Here is a 15,001-nt window from a genome sequence, read left to right on the forward strand (position 1 = left end):
TCTCTACTTAAACATGGTGCTCAACGCTATATATTATTTCCCAATGATCTATGGCTATCTTATGATGCTTGAGTAGATTCGTTTTGTCCTATGGGCTAATCGTGATCTTGGTTGGTGTGAGTGTGTATTTTATTATGGTGCTGTCCTATGGTGCCCTCCGTGTCGCGCAAACATGAGGGGTCCCCGCTGTAGGGTTCTGCAATACGTTCATGGTTCGCTTATGGTGGGTGGCGTGAGTGATAGAAGCATAGACCCGAGTAAGGGGGTCATTACGTATGGAAGTGAAGAGGAGTTGATACTTAATGTTATGGTTGGGATTTACCTTAATGATATTTGGTAGTTGCGGATGCTTGCTAGAGTTCCAATGATAAATGCATATGATCCAGGTAGAGAAAGAATGTTAGCTCATGCCTCTCCCTCATATAAAATTGCAACAATGATTACCTGTTTAGTTATCGATCACCTAGGGACAAATGACTTTCTAGTGTGACAAAATTTATCTACTTTTATTGTCTTGCAATTTTATTCGTAGTTTTATTCTCGCAAAGTACTTCTAGATTTTTTTTTCTTGTTTTAGGTAAAGCAAACGTTAAGTGTGCGTAGAGTTGTATCGGTGGTCGATAGAACTTGAGGGAATATTTGTTCTACCTTTAGCTCCTCTTTGGGTTCGACACTCTTATTTATAGAAAAAGGCTACAAACAATCCCCTATACTTGTGCGTTATCAAGACCTTTTTCTGGCGCCGTTTCCGGGGAGCAATAACGTGGGGTGAATATTCTGTGCTTGTTTGCTTTATCACTAACTAGTTTTATTTTCTGTTCTAAGTTGTTCTTTATATTTAGTTATGGATATGGAACACGAAACACCAAAATAATTAGTTGTACTTGCTACTCATGGAGATGGGGAACCTCCTAAAACCGTTGATGCTCGTTATGTGAAAAATATTAATCACTACTTTGATAATCCTGAGAAAACCCCATTCAACTTGATAATCGGAGACACATTGGATCAATGTGGATACTTAAGGGATTACCGCTTGACTAAAAAAGGGAACCTGTTATGGGATCAAATTCATATGTTGCATTGCTATGCTCGGGATCTATGCTTGAGGAATGATTATACTTGTTGCTCTAGGATGAAGGCTCCCCACCTTCCCTTTTCATGCAAATTTAAAGAATATGAAACCTTAGCTTCTTATGCTAATGGTAGATATGATTACTATGATGTGGAACGAATAGAAGAATTTGTTGCTTTTAAGGGTGCTTATGAGATTGAATCTTTCTTTGAAAAGTATGAAGATTATGATGATGCTGTTTACAGACCTGAAAATTTGCTATACATAAATATTGCTATGATAATTATGAATATAATGCCGATGTTAATGAGTTCATTGAGAAAATCTTCGCTGTCCAAGAAGAGACTAATATTTTGCAGGAGTCTATGGAAGAAGAAATTGATGAAATTGTGAGCTCATTAGATGAAAAAGATGATGAGGAGAGCGAAGAACAAATGGAGGAAGAACGGATTAGCTATCCATGCCCACCTTCTAATGAGATTAACTCTTCAACTCATACATTGTTTAATGTCCCTTCATGTTTACCGAAGGATGAATGATATGATAATTGTCACGATCCTGTTGATTCATTTGAAATATCCCTTTTTGATGAACTTGATGCTTGCTATGCTTGTGGCCATGATGCCAATATGAATTATGCTTATGGAGATGAACTTGCTATAGTTCCTTATGTTAAGAATGAAATTGTTGCTATTGCACCCGCACATTATAGTCCCATTATCTTTTTGAATTCTCCAAACTACACTATATCGGAGAAGTTTGCACTTATTAAGGATTACATTGATGGGTTGCCTTTTACCATTGCACATGATGATTTTGATGAATATAATATGCATGTGCTTTCTGTTCCTAGTTGCAATTATTATGAAAGAGGAACTACATCTCCATCTCTTTATGTTTCCAACACGATAAAATTGCAAGAAATTGCTTATGCTATGTATTGGCCTTTACTTGATGTGCATGAATTGTTCTTGTATGACATGCCGATGCATAGGAACAGAGTTAGACTTCGTCATTGCATGATATATGTTGCTTTGTGCTCACTACTAAATTCTAAATCATTGTTAATTAAAATTGGCTTTGATATACCTTGGGATCTGGGTGGATTCATTACTTGAGCACTTTATGCCTAGCTTAATGGCTTTAAAGAATGCGCTGCTAGGGAGACAACCCGGAAGTTTTAGAAAGTAACTTTATTCTATTGAGTACTTTTATAAAGTTTAAAAACCAAAAAATATAGCAGGGAACCTAAACCTCACAAAAAGAAAAGTGAAAGTGAGAAAGACGAACACCGTTGAAGTGGGGGACGTCCTTGAACTTTGCTCATGCCCATGGAAACTTTGTGAATCTCAATTACATAAACTTTTCAACAAAAATAATTACCCCCTTGTACAAATCCATTGTATTATAAAAATAATGTGCCAAGATTTGCCTTTAGGATGATTAGATTGCTTATTGGTAGGTGCGGTGCAAAAACATAAACTTTGTCCGTAGTGCGTGATTTTACATTTTTTACTGGAACGTCAAAAGTTTCTGAAATTTATACACATTATTGCTATACAAATTTTTTTATTTTGTCCTAATATTTTAGAATTTTTGGAGTTACAGAAGTATGGCCAAAGTTCAGATTACTACACACACTACAAAAAAAGACACATCCGTGACATTTTGGGCCGAACAATTTTTTTTCTGTCATACATATGACACTTCTATGACGATAATGGTGACAAAACCCGGTATCATCATAGATGTGGTGGGCTGCTACTTCTATGACAAAAAATTATGACAGAAAATGGGCTTTTCGTCCTGGGCGGGCCGGAGACGCAACTGCATGACATTCTTTGGGCCGTCCATGACGTAAAAAACCGTGGTAGAAGCGAGGGGGACGAAAATTTTGGGGATTTCCCGGTTACGGTGGGAGGTCGGGGGCCGAGCAATGCGCATTTCTCTCGTACACGTACGTGTGTGTGTGTGCGAGGCGTTGGCTCTAACTGAACCCGAGCGAGGCGTTGGGCTCTAACTGAACCCGAGCGATTGCACTGCCACTACAAGAAATATGTCAACTTGTGACCACCACTATTGGTCACTGAATGGTCACAAATTTCCATTTGTGACCTTTTTGTGACAAAAAACATAAGGTCAAAAGCTGGCCGTCATAAACTGACTATAGCGACCTTTCTTCTGGAATGGTCGAAGACGTTTACGACCAAAATACGTCTACTGTGGTGTTTTGGTCACTAGCAACCTCCCCAGGCCACGTAGGCATCCAGCGTGGCAATTTGACGTGGCACAAGATTCAGCCCGGTCCAATTCGGCGTTTTACATGGGCCGAGCCCATTAATTCAGCCCATTTAATTTATTTTTTCCTTGTGCTTTGATTAGCTAAATAGGCCTGGCCCAACAATCAAGACTTTTTTTCTTCTGAGATGCAGTCTTTTACAATCCATTTTTTTGGGGCCTCAACCCTTTTAGAATCTGAAATTTATATTGCTCTTTTTAGAAACAAGTCCAACATAGTTTGGGCCATGGCCTTTTTAGAGCCCAAGTATTGAGTGCAATATAAATTCTGGACAAGGCCTTTTTACAATCCAATAGTGGGCCAAGCCCTCTTTTATTTACAGCCAATATTCTCAAATCAGTATAGTAACAGTACTTCTTTCCCACAGTAATAACACAAGTATAGAAAACTTTCTCACACAACTTTATCTCGCATAACATTAGACAGACCAACACATATCAATAACTTATCTCCTATGTTCACAAGTACATAACTTTTATCTCACACAACATTATACAGAACTATATCTTGCAGGTTCAAATCACATAAACTTTATCTAACAGGTTCCCCGCAACAAAAGATGATCACCATAATCTCCTAATCAAGATGCAAATAACCTGCACATTCAAAAAGAAAAAGCAATATGTCAAAGAGAGACAAACAAAAAATAGAACAAACAAAAAATAGAGACTTGCATCAAGTTGACCTGATGATGTACAGATAGTAACCAAACTAGCATCTACTTTGCCCGAGAGATAGCATGAAGCAGTTTTGATGCCATTTATGCATTATTTCTGAGACTAGCAGCAAAAAATACATAGGATGCCAAACAGCCAACAGCAGCTAAGATCGGTTAGTTGTTGGCTACCACCGATGGCGAGAACTAAACGAGCAGGTTAGATTCATTGGGCTGGGTTGGATTGGATTGATGCTGACAAAGTGACAACAGGAAGGTAATGAGCACATACAACTAGCTCTAGTATACCGGCATGCATGAGCACTTGTTAATATTTATATTCATCACAGCAACCTATAACCACCTACGCATACAAATCAGAAAGCACACATATATACTGAACAAAAGCAACGACCATGAATAGATGACTTAACAGTTCATGTTTTTTAACAAAACAAGAGTGGACATCTCATAGTGAGTCTAATACAGCTACACTAAGCAGAGAACCACATCAAGACATGAAGAGTAAGCCATCACAGTATAGGAGGATTGGACTGCATACCTAGTCATCCTTGAGGTAGAGGACCATCTTGGTACCCCTGCCGAGCTGCTCCCCAAACGTATCACGAGTGACGGTGAAGGAGCTACCGGCCTGGGACTCCCACATGTACTGCCCGTCATTGTTGTGCTTCATGGTGACGACGACCCTCTCGGCAACAAGGTAGGCGGAGTAGAAGCCAACACCAAACTGCCCAATCATGGACACATCGGCGCCGGCGGCGAGGGCCTCCATCGGCACCGTACTGATCTTGTCCAAGGCCTGCGAAAATCACACCGGCAAACACACCATGTCAGCCCAGGAACAAATCTCGCAGGCCACGAATCAAACTGCGGGTCAACGGATCTGGCTCGGCAGAATCTAAAGCCTGGCGTAAAATGGCCAGTGTAATTAATGGCCAGTGCTGCCAGTATTGAATGTACCACATCGGCAAACATTATATAGTACTACTATGTAATTGATATGCAAAAGAAGATGCATCTCCCATGTTCAGCAATCAGGATCAACCATGAAGTTTCTACTACTCCTACACCATTTTAGCTAATCATTTAAGATGATCATTTAAGATGCTAATATTTACTTGTCAAGTACAGTTATTGTTACTCTAAGATTTTAGCTAAGTAAATATAAAGATAAGAAGACACTTTGCCACCAATATTTTGTGACATCTGTAGAATTCGTACCTCATAAACATGCATGAAATGTCTATCTCAAACAAGTATACATACTGATCATGTTTAATGAGGCCAGTAGCACAAAACAACCAATTGTATCGCCTTATAAGAAGCTATTTGCATAAAGTAGAGAACTACAAAACAAGCTATTAACCATCCTACTGGTAGCAAGGACATAAAGATAATCACTTAATAAGATAAGAAGCAGACATGAATCACATAACTATGTACTTCAATATCCCAACTGAGAGTGAACATGTATTAAACATTTCCTGCATTTCAATACATGCATGACAGATTCACAACATAACTATATATAGCTGTACAAACATGCATGAACAGGAAAGCAGCCAAACTACAAGAACATATAAGGAAACAGAGGGAATCACTATAACCTATGGAGTGACAAGCACATATATGAACTCAAAGTAATGCCCAACTCGCGCATATATGAGTCGTGCCGTCGAGTCCCGCAGCCACCAACTCGCGCCGCTCGCTGCCGCGGTCACCACCTTCGTCGTCGACACGGCGGTGCTGCCAGACCTGCAAAAAACAGAGGAGGCGTGAATGGACATCACACTTGCCAACTAATTAACTATAGCTTGCTACAGAAACATTTCGTTATCAAATTTGATTCAGGAACTAGCTTATTGAGTATGACAAAAATGCTTAGAATAAAAATCATTTCAAGAAATGCTGCAGTAGCTAAAAAACAAATTAAGCTATACCATTTTAGGAAAATGTGTAAGCTGTTCAACTTTTCTCACATTCACTCTAGCTGCTTCCAAACACTAACTAGGTAACAGAATTACTTAAGACTGTAGCCCGGGAATTCGTTATTCATGCTAATATAAAATTCGCTCAAATGGAACCTTGGAAACACCCTTTCCCAAGTAGTCAGATCTACCGTCCCTCAGTTCCAAAGCTTCATAAAGACCTACAGAAGAGGGATGATTCAGACAAGATTAGTTCAACAAAAATAATAAAATAACATTTGGTAAATAATGATACAAATAAGAGTTTGGAACAGGATACATTTTGGTGAAGTGTCTGTCAGGGAGAAGTGATTCAGAGGTTCAAAGTGAAGTTGTTTCTGAATACTAGTAGTGTAATTACTAATTAGCTAGCTAGATGTGTGCATGAAAGCTACTGTTCCTATTGGGTTGCAGCTTGTACTAGTCAGCTAGCTAGCTAAGGACTTGATAGTATTCTTTTTCCAGATAAAGAGCTGATGCTACTAGTCTAATCACACAGTTTTAACCAGATTAGAGGAAAGACAACACGCCAACGGCAGAACCAAGACCAAGTCTCGGCAATCCAATAGGAATCTCTGGAGCTCCATATATCGCCACACACACGGCCACACACCACCTGGCCGCCCCCATCGCAAGTTTGCAGCACACCACCGCACCCGACATTGCAGCAAGCGCGCGCGCTCACGCACATAGCACCGGTGCAAGGTCATGGGGGGCACGCAGGTCATACCTGTGTGGGCATCGGTACTCGTCGCAATAGAGCACGAGCTGGCGATCAAACATAGTGAGCACGAGCTGGCTGTGTGTCGGTGGAAGACGATGGAGGCGTCCACCACAAGCATCACCGTCGCCTCGCCGGCGCATCACATGGAGATCGTGGAGCGCCGGCACCTGACCTGCTCGATCTGGATGCCCCAACACCGAGGGAGATAGGGTGAGCAGAGGGTGGGGCGGATGGATCTAGGAACGCCAGGTACATGAACCACTCGGTGTTCTTGTTCAGATCCGGCGGGGGCACCGCCTGTACGTACCGGCGCGAGCGTGCTGCGGGGCGGTGGCTCCTCCCGTCCGGCTCGGCGTCGCGGGTATGGAGATAGGGCGAGGGGATAGGGGCGGTGGCGGCAAGGTCGCTGGTGATGGAGCACGGCGGCGGTTGTGGGTAGGGTTTGGGGTGGGGAAGAGAGAGCTGTGGGCATGGCGGATCTGACGGCGCCCGCCTCCTCGATCTAGGGGCCCCTCTGTGGGATAGAAGGTGAGGGGAGTTGGAGAGGATCGGGGGCAGAGGGCGGATGTCGCCGGTGGACTGGAGGTAGGCGGCGGCGGGGGATGGGTGGGTGGGTGCGGCGGATGTGGAGGAGAGGAGAGATCCTGGGGTGGGAAAGGAATGGATAGATTAGGTCACGGTTGGTCTAGGGTCGTGGGGTGGCTGGCTCGGGATGGTTGGATGGACGGGTGGATGGACGGATGTACGCCATGTCATCGATCCATGCCTTAGCTGATTCCACCAATTAGAATTAAGGTATGTAAAAAATATATTGTTTTTTCTTATAGTTTTTATCCTCTTTTTCAGGGCAAACATTCAACATATTAACCACTTAGGCCCCGTTTGATACCTCTGCATTTTCTACGTATTTAAAGAATGCTACGGTTTTTTCAAATACCATGGTTTTAGAGAATACTACGGTTTTTAATACTTTGGTTTTTTAGTACTTTACTATCAAACATAGCGTTATAGTTTATTAAAATGAATCAATATAGTGCACATGTGTGTATCTTGGGATGACAAACAATGTTGATTTGGGGGGTTCCATTTTCTTTGCACAAAAAATTCATTTTTCATTTTCCGAGTGCACAAAAAGGGTTTTTTGTGAAGAACCTAACAAATATTTTTTTCCAAAATTGTACCAAATCATTTTTCTAAAAACGGCTGCCTCGTAGTTTGCTTTTTATTTTTTCCAAAAATCATTTATAGGTACATAAGTATCTATTTAATCAGAGAAACATCAAAAGTTTTCCAAGATTCAACCACTAGCTAGGAACGGTCATGCCCCGCCGTTTTGACCGCATTTTGAAATGGGCATAAAAAATTCAAAAAATTGGAAAACCTTCGCATTGTGTCATGATATGTGACCAAGTTTCCAGGAAAAATAATAGACTTGTAATACGACAATTATTTTAAAAAAGTGTTCTCAAAAATGAGCTATCATGCGTGAAGATTCATGGCTTTCAAGCCAAATGATCAATCTTATGGCCACATTCATGGCATAGTTTATTCAAATAATCTCATATTGTGCACAATGGTGCATCTTCGAATTCCAAACAATGTTTCCTAAGGGAGTTTTCATTTTCTTTGCACGGAAAATTCATTTTCTATTTTTCGAGTGCCCGGAAAGAGGTTTTTTTGTGAAGGACCTACCATATATTTATTGCAAAATTGGACCTAATCAATTTTCTAAAATTCTAGGACATATTTAATGCACAATTGACCAAGTGGTTGGGTGTAAAAAGTTTTGATCCACCTCTCGTGAAAAAGACAAATTTCTGCCGATTCAGTAGGAAGCGGGTAAAATTTCAACTACAGTTGCCTCGTAGTTTGCTTATTATTTTTTCAAAAATCATTTCTAGGTACATGAGTATCCATTTAATCATAGAAACACCAAAAAAATTCCAAGATTCAACCACTAGCTAGGAACGGTCATTCCCTCCGTTTTGACCGCATTTTGAAATGGGCATAAAAAATTCAAAAAAAAACAAAAAATTGGAAAACCTTCGGATTGTGTCATCATATGTGACCAAGTTTCCAGGAAAAATAATAAACTTTTAATAAGGAAATTATTTTAAAAAAGTGTTCTAAAAAATGAGCTATTATGCGTGAAGATTCATGGCTTTCAAGCTAAATGATTAATCTTATGGCCACATTCATGGCATAGTTTGCTCAAATGATCTCATATTGTGCACAAGGGTGCATCTTGGAATTCCAAACAATGTTGCCTAAGGGAGTTTTCATTTTCTTTGCACGGAAAATTCATTTTCCATTTTCTGAGTGCTTGAAACGAGTTTTTTTGTGAAGGACCTACCATATATTTGTTGCAAAATTGGACCAAATCAATTTTCTAAAATACTAGGCCATATTTAATGCACAATTGACAAAATGGTTGGGTGTCAAATTTTTTGATCCACCTTTGGTGAAAAAGACAAATTCCCGCCGATTCAGTAGGAAGCGGGTCAAATTTGAACTGCAGCTGCCTCATAGTTTGCTATTTATTTTTTCCAAAAATCATTTCTAGTTACATAAGTACCTATTTAATCATAGAAACACCAAAAAAATTCCAAGATTCAACCACTAGCTAGGAACGGTCATTCCCGCCGTTTTGACCGCATTTTGAAACAGGCATAAAAAATTCAAGAAAAATCAAAAAATTGGGAAACCTTCGCATTGTGTCATTATATGTGGCCAAGTTCCTAGGAAAAATAATAAACTTGTAATACGACAATTATTTTTAAAAAGTGTTCTCAGAAACGAGCTATCACGTGTGGAGATCAATGGCTTTCAAGCCAAATGATCAATCTTATGGCCACATCCATGGCATAGTTTGTTCAAATGATCTCATATTGTGCACAAGGGTGCATATTGGAATGGCAAAAAATGTTGCCTTAGGAAGTTTTCATTTTCGTTGGACGAAAAAACCATTTTCCATTTTTCGAGTGCCTGAAAGGAGTTTTTTTTGTGAAGGAACTACCAAATAATTGTTGCAAAATTGGACCAAATCATTTTTATAAAATAGTAGGCCATATTTAATGCACAATTGACAAAATGGTTGGGTGTAAATTTTTTTGATCCACCTCTCGTGAAAAAGACAAATTTCTGCCGATTCAGTTGGAAGCGGGTCAAATTTGAACTGCAGCTGCCTCATAGTTTGCTATTTATTTTTTCCAAAAATCATTTATAGTTACATAAGGACCTATTTAATCATAAATACATGGTTTGGTGGCGATACGTCGAGGTTTGGGCGGTGGCCGAGGGCCCCAACTCTAGAGCGCGTAAACTCGCATGCGCGTCGCGTGGTCACCGCGTGACCGTAATGTTGCCATGTGTTCTGGGCGGCCTAGGCATGTCTAGTGGGTTGGGCACTCCCCAGGTTGGTGCTAGGAAGAAAATTACACACATGGGCACTCCCCATGTGTTCTGGGCGGCCTAGGCATGTCTAGTGGGTTGGGCACTCCCCAGGCCTAGCCAAAGAATTTATGAGATTTTTTTGGGAATTTTGGGAATGATAGAAATATAGGTTGCTTCACAACCTAGGGCAAAAACTACCACATATGGACATGACACATAGGCAAAACTGATGAGATGGCGCCTAGTCATCACAACCCACCACAATCTACAAGGCTATGACCATCTATATTGGTCATTAACAACTAGAAATAAGGCAGCGGACTAGCACTGTTTGCTTTGTGACCATTTCGTGTAAGGAAATTACGACCTTTCTGACCAAAATGGTCGCAATGGTTTAGGGTTTGGAGCCCCCTGAACAGCTTTTGACCAATTGGTCTAAAATGGTCATAAATTTATGACCAATTCTTCGAGGGTCACTGACAGAAGGTCATAAGTTGACATATTTCTTGTAGTGTGCAGGCTACGCGTTACTGAACCCGAGCGATCGATTGATGGCTGTTAACTGAACCCGATCGAGCGATTCCTTGGCTACTGCTGCTAACTGAAGCCGATCGATACTGCCTCTGGATGAACAGTGAGCGTTGTGGGGGGGGGGGGGAGGGGGGGTTGGATGAATAGTTCCCGGTGGGGGTGGATGAACAGGACCCCGTGGTGTTGCCTCTGGATGAACAGGACCCCGATCGATCGAGCCGGTTGGGGCTGGATGAACAGGACCCCGTGGAGGGCTGGATGAACAGGACCACCCCGTGGAGGGTAGGATGAACAGTAGACCGTGGAGGGGTGCCCGTGGAGGGGTGGTTGAATAGGACCCCGTGGTGTGGAGGGCTGGATGAACAGTAGACGGTGGAGGGGTGGTTGAACAGTAGCGGTGGAGTAGCGCGCGGTGGAGGCTGGATGAACAGGAGCCCGTGGAGGCTGGAGGAGGTCGACGGTGGATGAACAGTAGCTCGTGGAGGCTGGAGGGGGTCGACGGTGGAGATGAACAGTATCCCGTGGAGTCCCGTTTTACGATACGCCACACCCCTCCCGATGAACAGGATCCCAGTTTCGACCGTAGCGCTCCAACACAAGTCCGTTTCCTCCGTTTTGCGGTACGCCACACCCCTCCCGATCAACAGGACCCCCGTTTCGACCGTAGGAGGTTCGTTTCCTCCGTTTTGCGGTACACCACACCCCTCCCGATCAACAGGACCCCCGTTTCGATCGTAGGAGGTCCGTTTCCTCCGTTTTCGGTACGCCACACCCCTCGCAATCAACAGGACCCCCGTTTCGACCGTAGGAGGTCCGTTTCCTCCATTTTGCGGTACGCCACACCCCTCCCGATCAACAGGACCCCCGTTTCAACCGTAGGAGGTCCGTTTCCTCCGTTGTGCGGTACGCCAGGCCTCGTTTCCATCGCCTCTTCTGTCCAAGCCCTCCCGATGAACACGACCACGAATTCTGTTCTGACCCATGAACACGATGATGACGCTGTTTCTCCGTTCTGAACCAGCCATGTACACGAGCCCTCGCCGTACGTATGCGCGAGTAGGCGTTCGAGACCCCACCCGTATGTACACATACGTGGCCGTATTTTCTTTCTTGCACCCTGGCCGCCTCTACTACGACAAGTGCGCACCTCTACATCCACCAGTATATATGTACGTACACGTTCGCGACCAGAATGACAACGCTACATACGCTTCGACCAGGTGGGTCCCGATTGTCAGGCACTTCCTTGCCTGTGAAGATGTAGCTGGTGGGTCGCAGCAGCCAGGGGGCTAAATACGGTGGCCCGTCCGGTGGGTCCCTGCTGTCAGGTGGAGGAATAATTATTTTGCACGTAATAAGGAGGCACTTCCTTGCTGTGGCTGTGGACCCAACTGTCAGCCTCTCCATGTATAGTCCACGTCCGATGGAAGTCGTTCCTTGACCATGTTTACCACGCCGCGCCGAGAGCACCAGGGCGGTGGACGATGGCGAGGCCTAGGAAGGGGACGACGGGGAGCCGGGGAAGACGCGACAGTGGAAGCCCGCGCGCGCGAAGAGGAGTACGAGGGTTCACTGGTTCGGCTGTGGTGTGAGGCTGCCGTCGCCGCAGGGCCTGGCTAGCGGTGGGAATAGTAGGGGGCGGTGAGGCCTCCGTGGCAGCACAGCCGGCCACGGGAGGCAGGAGCATGCGGCACGACCGGCGCTGCTTTGGGCGGCTAGAGCAAGAAGACCAGAGGTTGAAGAAGCACTACGGCCGTTGGATGGATATCGTACGATCAATGGAGCTAGAATCGTGCATATTGACTAAGTTGACAAAGCCCTCCGTCCCCGTCAACTTAGTAGGCCCACAAGTCAGCCTCCCACCAAGGTGGGTCCTAGCTAGCAAGGGGTATTCATTTTTTTGTGCGTAATAAGGAGGCACTTCCGGTGGGTCCGAGCTGACAGCAGGGGGAGTGTTTTTTTCGCGAAATACGGTTGCCCGTCGGGTGGGTCCCAGCAGTCACGGGCAAACGTTTTTTTCGCGATATACTGGTGGGCGTCCGGTGGGTCCCTGCTGTCAGGTGGAGGAATAATTATTTTCCGCGTAATAAGGAGGCACTTCCTTGCGGCTGCCGTGGACCCAGCTGTCAGCCTCTCCATGTACAGTATTCTTCCGATGGAATTCGGTGTTTGACCACATTGACCACGCCGCGCCGACAGCACCACGGCGGTGGACGACGGTGAGGCCTAGGAAGGGGACGATGCGGAGCCGGGGAAGACGCGGCAGTGGATGCCCACGCGGAGAGGAGTAGGAGGGTTCATTGGTTTGGCTGCACTATCGTCGCCGCAGAATAACAGGGGGTGTGGGTGAGTGGAGTGGAGGGATGGCCTGGCCAGCGGTGGGAGTAGTATGGGGGCAGTGAGGCCTCCGCGGCAGCACAGCCGGCCACGGGAGGCAGGAGCAGGCGGCACGACCGGCGCTACTTTGGGCCCCTGGAGCAAGAAGATCAGAGGTTGAAGAAGCACTACGGCCGTTGGATGGACATCGTACGGTCAGTCGAGCTAGAATCGTGCATATTGACTAAGTTGACAAAGCCCTTCATCCCCGTCAACTTAGTAGGCCCACTATACTAGGTCCCAGCTAGCAGGGGAGTATTCATTTTTTTTGTGCGTAATAAGGAGGCACTTCCTTGCATGCGAAGATATAGCTGGTGGGTCCAAGCTGTCAGCGGCGGTAACATTTTTTTCACGAAATACAGAGGCCGTTTCGGTGGGTCCCAGATGTCAGGTGGAGGAAATCATTATTTTGCGTGTAATAAGGAGGCATTTCCTTGCGTGCGGCCGTGGACCCAGCTGTCAGCCTCTCCATGTACAGTCCACTTCAGATGCATGTCGGTTGTTGACCACGCTGACCACGCCACACCGAGAGCACCAGGGCGGTGGACGACGGCAAGGCCTAGGAAGGGAACGACACAGAGGCAGGGAAGACTCGGCCGTTGTTTTTGTTTCCCACGCGGAGGGGAGTACGACTGTACGAGGGTTTACTGGTTCGTCTGCCGTCGCCAGAGAATAATAGCAGGTGTGAGTGAGTAGAGGGATGGCTAGGCCAGCGATGGGAGTACGGTGGGGCGGTGAGGCCTGCGCAGCAGTAGAGCCTGCCGCGGGGAGGAGGGAGCAGGCGGTCCCGCCGGCGCCTGTTTGAGCGGCTGGAGCAGGAAGAGCAGAGATTGAAGAAGCACGACAGCCGTTGGATGGCCACCCAACAGTCACTGCTTGTGCGTCAACCTTTTTTTAGGAAAGCCTCAAATCTATGGAAAACAGCATACGACCCATCTGCCATTATTTCTAATAATTTACAGCCCATTTGCTAATTATTAAGGTTTTTTTGAGCCCATATTCTTTTTGTTAGCATTACAGCCCATATTGTGGCCACGGTTAAAAAATTATACGAAATTTTGCATATTTCGGTGCGGTCCGAACTATTTTTAATCCCGAAATTTCGACTCACATTCAAACTGATTTTAAAAATAAATGTGTATCAATATAAAATCCAACAAATTCTCCATGCATAAAAATTAATGTAATTTCAAATCTCAAAATGAAAAAAAGATATTTGAAACTAATTGCCGGTTTGATGTGTTTTAAAAATGTACAACCCATTTCTCATTACTAATGGGCCATTTTCTCGGCCAGCCAAATGAAAGCTCTCCTCGTCTTGAAAGATTTGCAGACCAACATGCCTGACAAAGCGACTTACTTGGCAAACCACAAAAAAATTGGGCTGTGGCCGTGGACCCAGCTGTCAGCCTCTCCACGTACAGTACTCTTCCAATGGAATGTCGTTAACCATGTTGACCACACCGCGCTGAGAGCACCAAGGCGGTGGACGACGGCGAGGCCTAGGAAGGGGACGACGCGGAGCCGGGGAAGACGCGGCAGTGGATGCCCACGCGGAGAGGAGTACGAGGGTTCACTGGTTCGGCTGCGGTGTGAGGCTGCCGTCGCCGCAGAATAATAGGGGGAGTGGGTGAGTGGAGGGATGGCCTGGCCAGCGGTGGGAGCAGTATGGGGACGGTGAGGCCTCTGCGGCAACACAGCCGGCCATGGGAGGCAGGAGCATGCGGCACGACCGGCGCTGCTTTGGGCGGCTGGGGCAAGAAGACCAGAGGTTGAAGAAGCACTACGGCCGTTGGATGGACATCGTTGACCACGCCGCGCCGAGAGCACCAGGGCGGTGGACGACGGCGAGGCCTATGAAGGGAACGACACGGAGCCAGGGAAGACACGCAGTGGCTGCCCAAGCGGTGGAGAGTACGAGGGTTGACTGGTTCGGCTGCCGTCGCCGGAAAATAACAGG

The sequence above is a fragment of the Triticum urartu genome, chromosome 3A (genome assembly GCF_056163025.1).
Source record: "Triticum urartu cultivar PI428250 chromosome 3A, HENAU_Tu73, whole genome shotgun sequence".
NCBI lineage: Eukaryota > Viridiplantae > Streptophyta > Magnoliopsida > Poales > Poaceae > Triticum > Triticum urartu.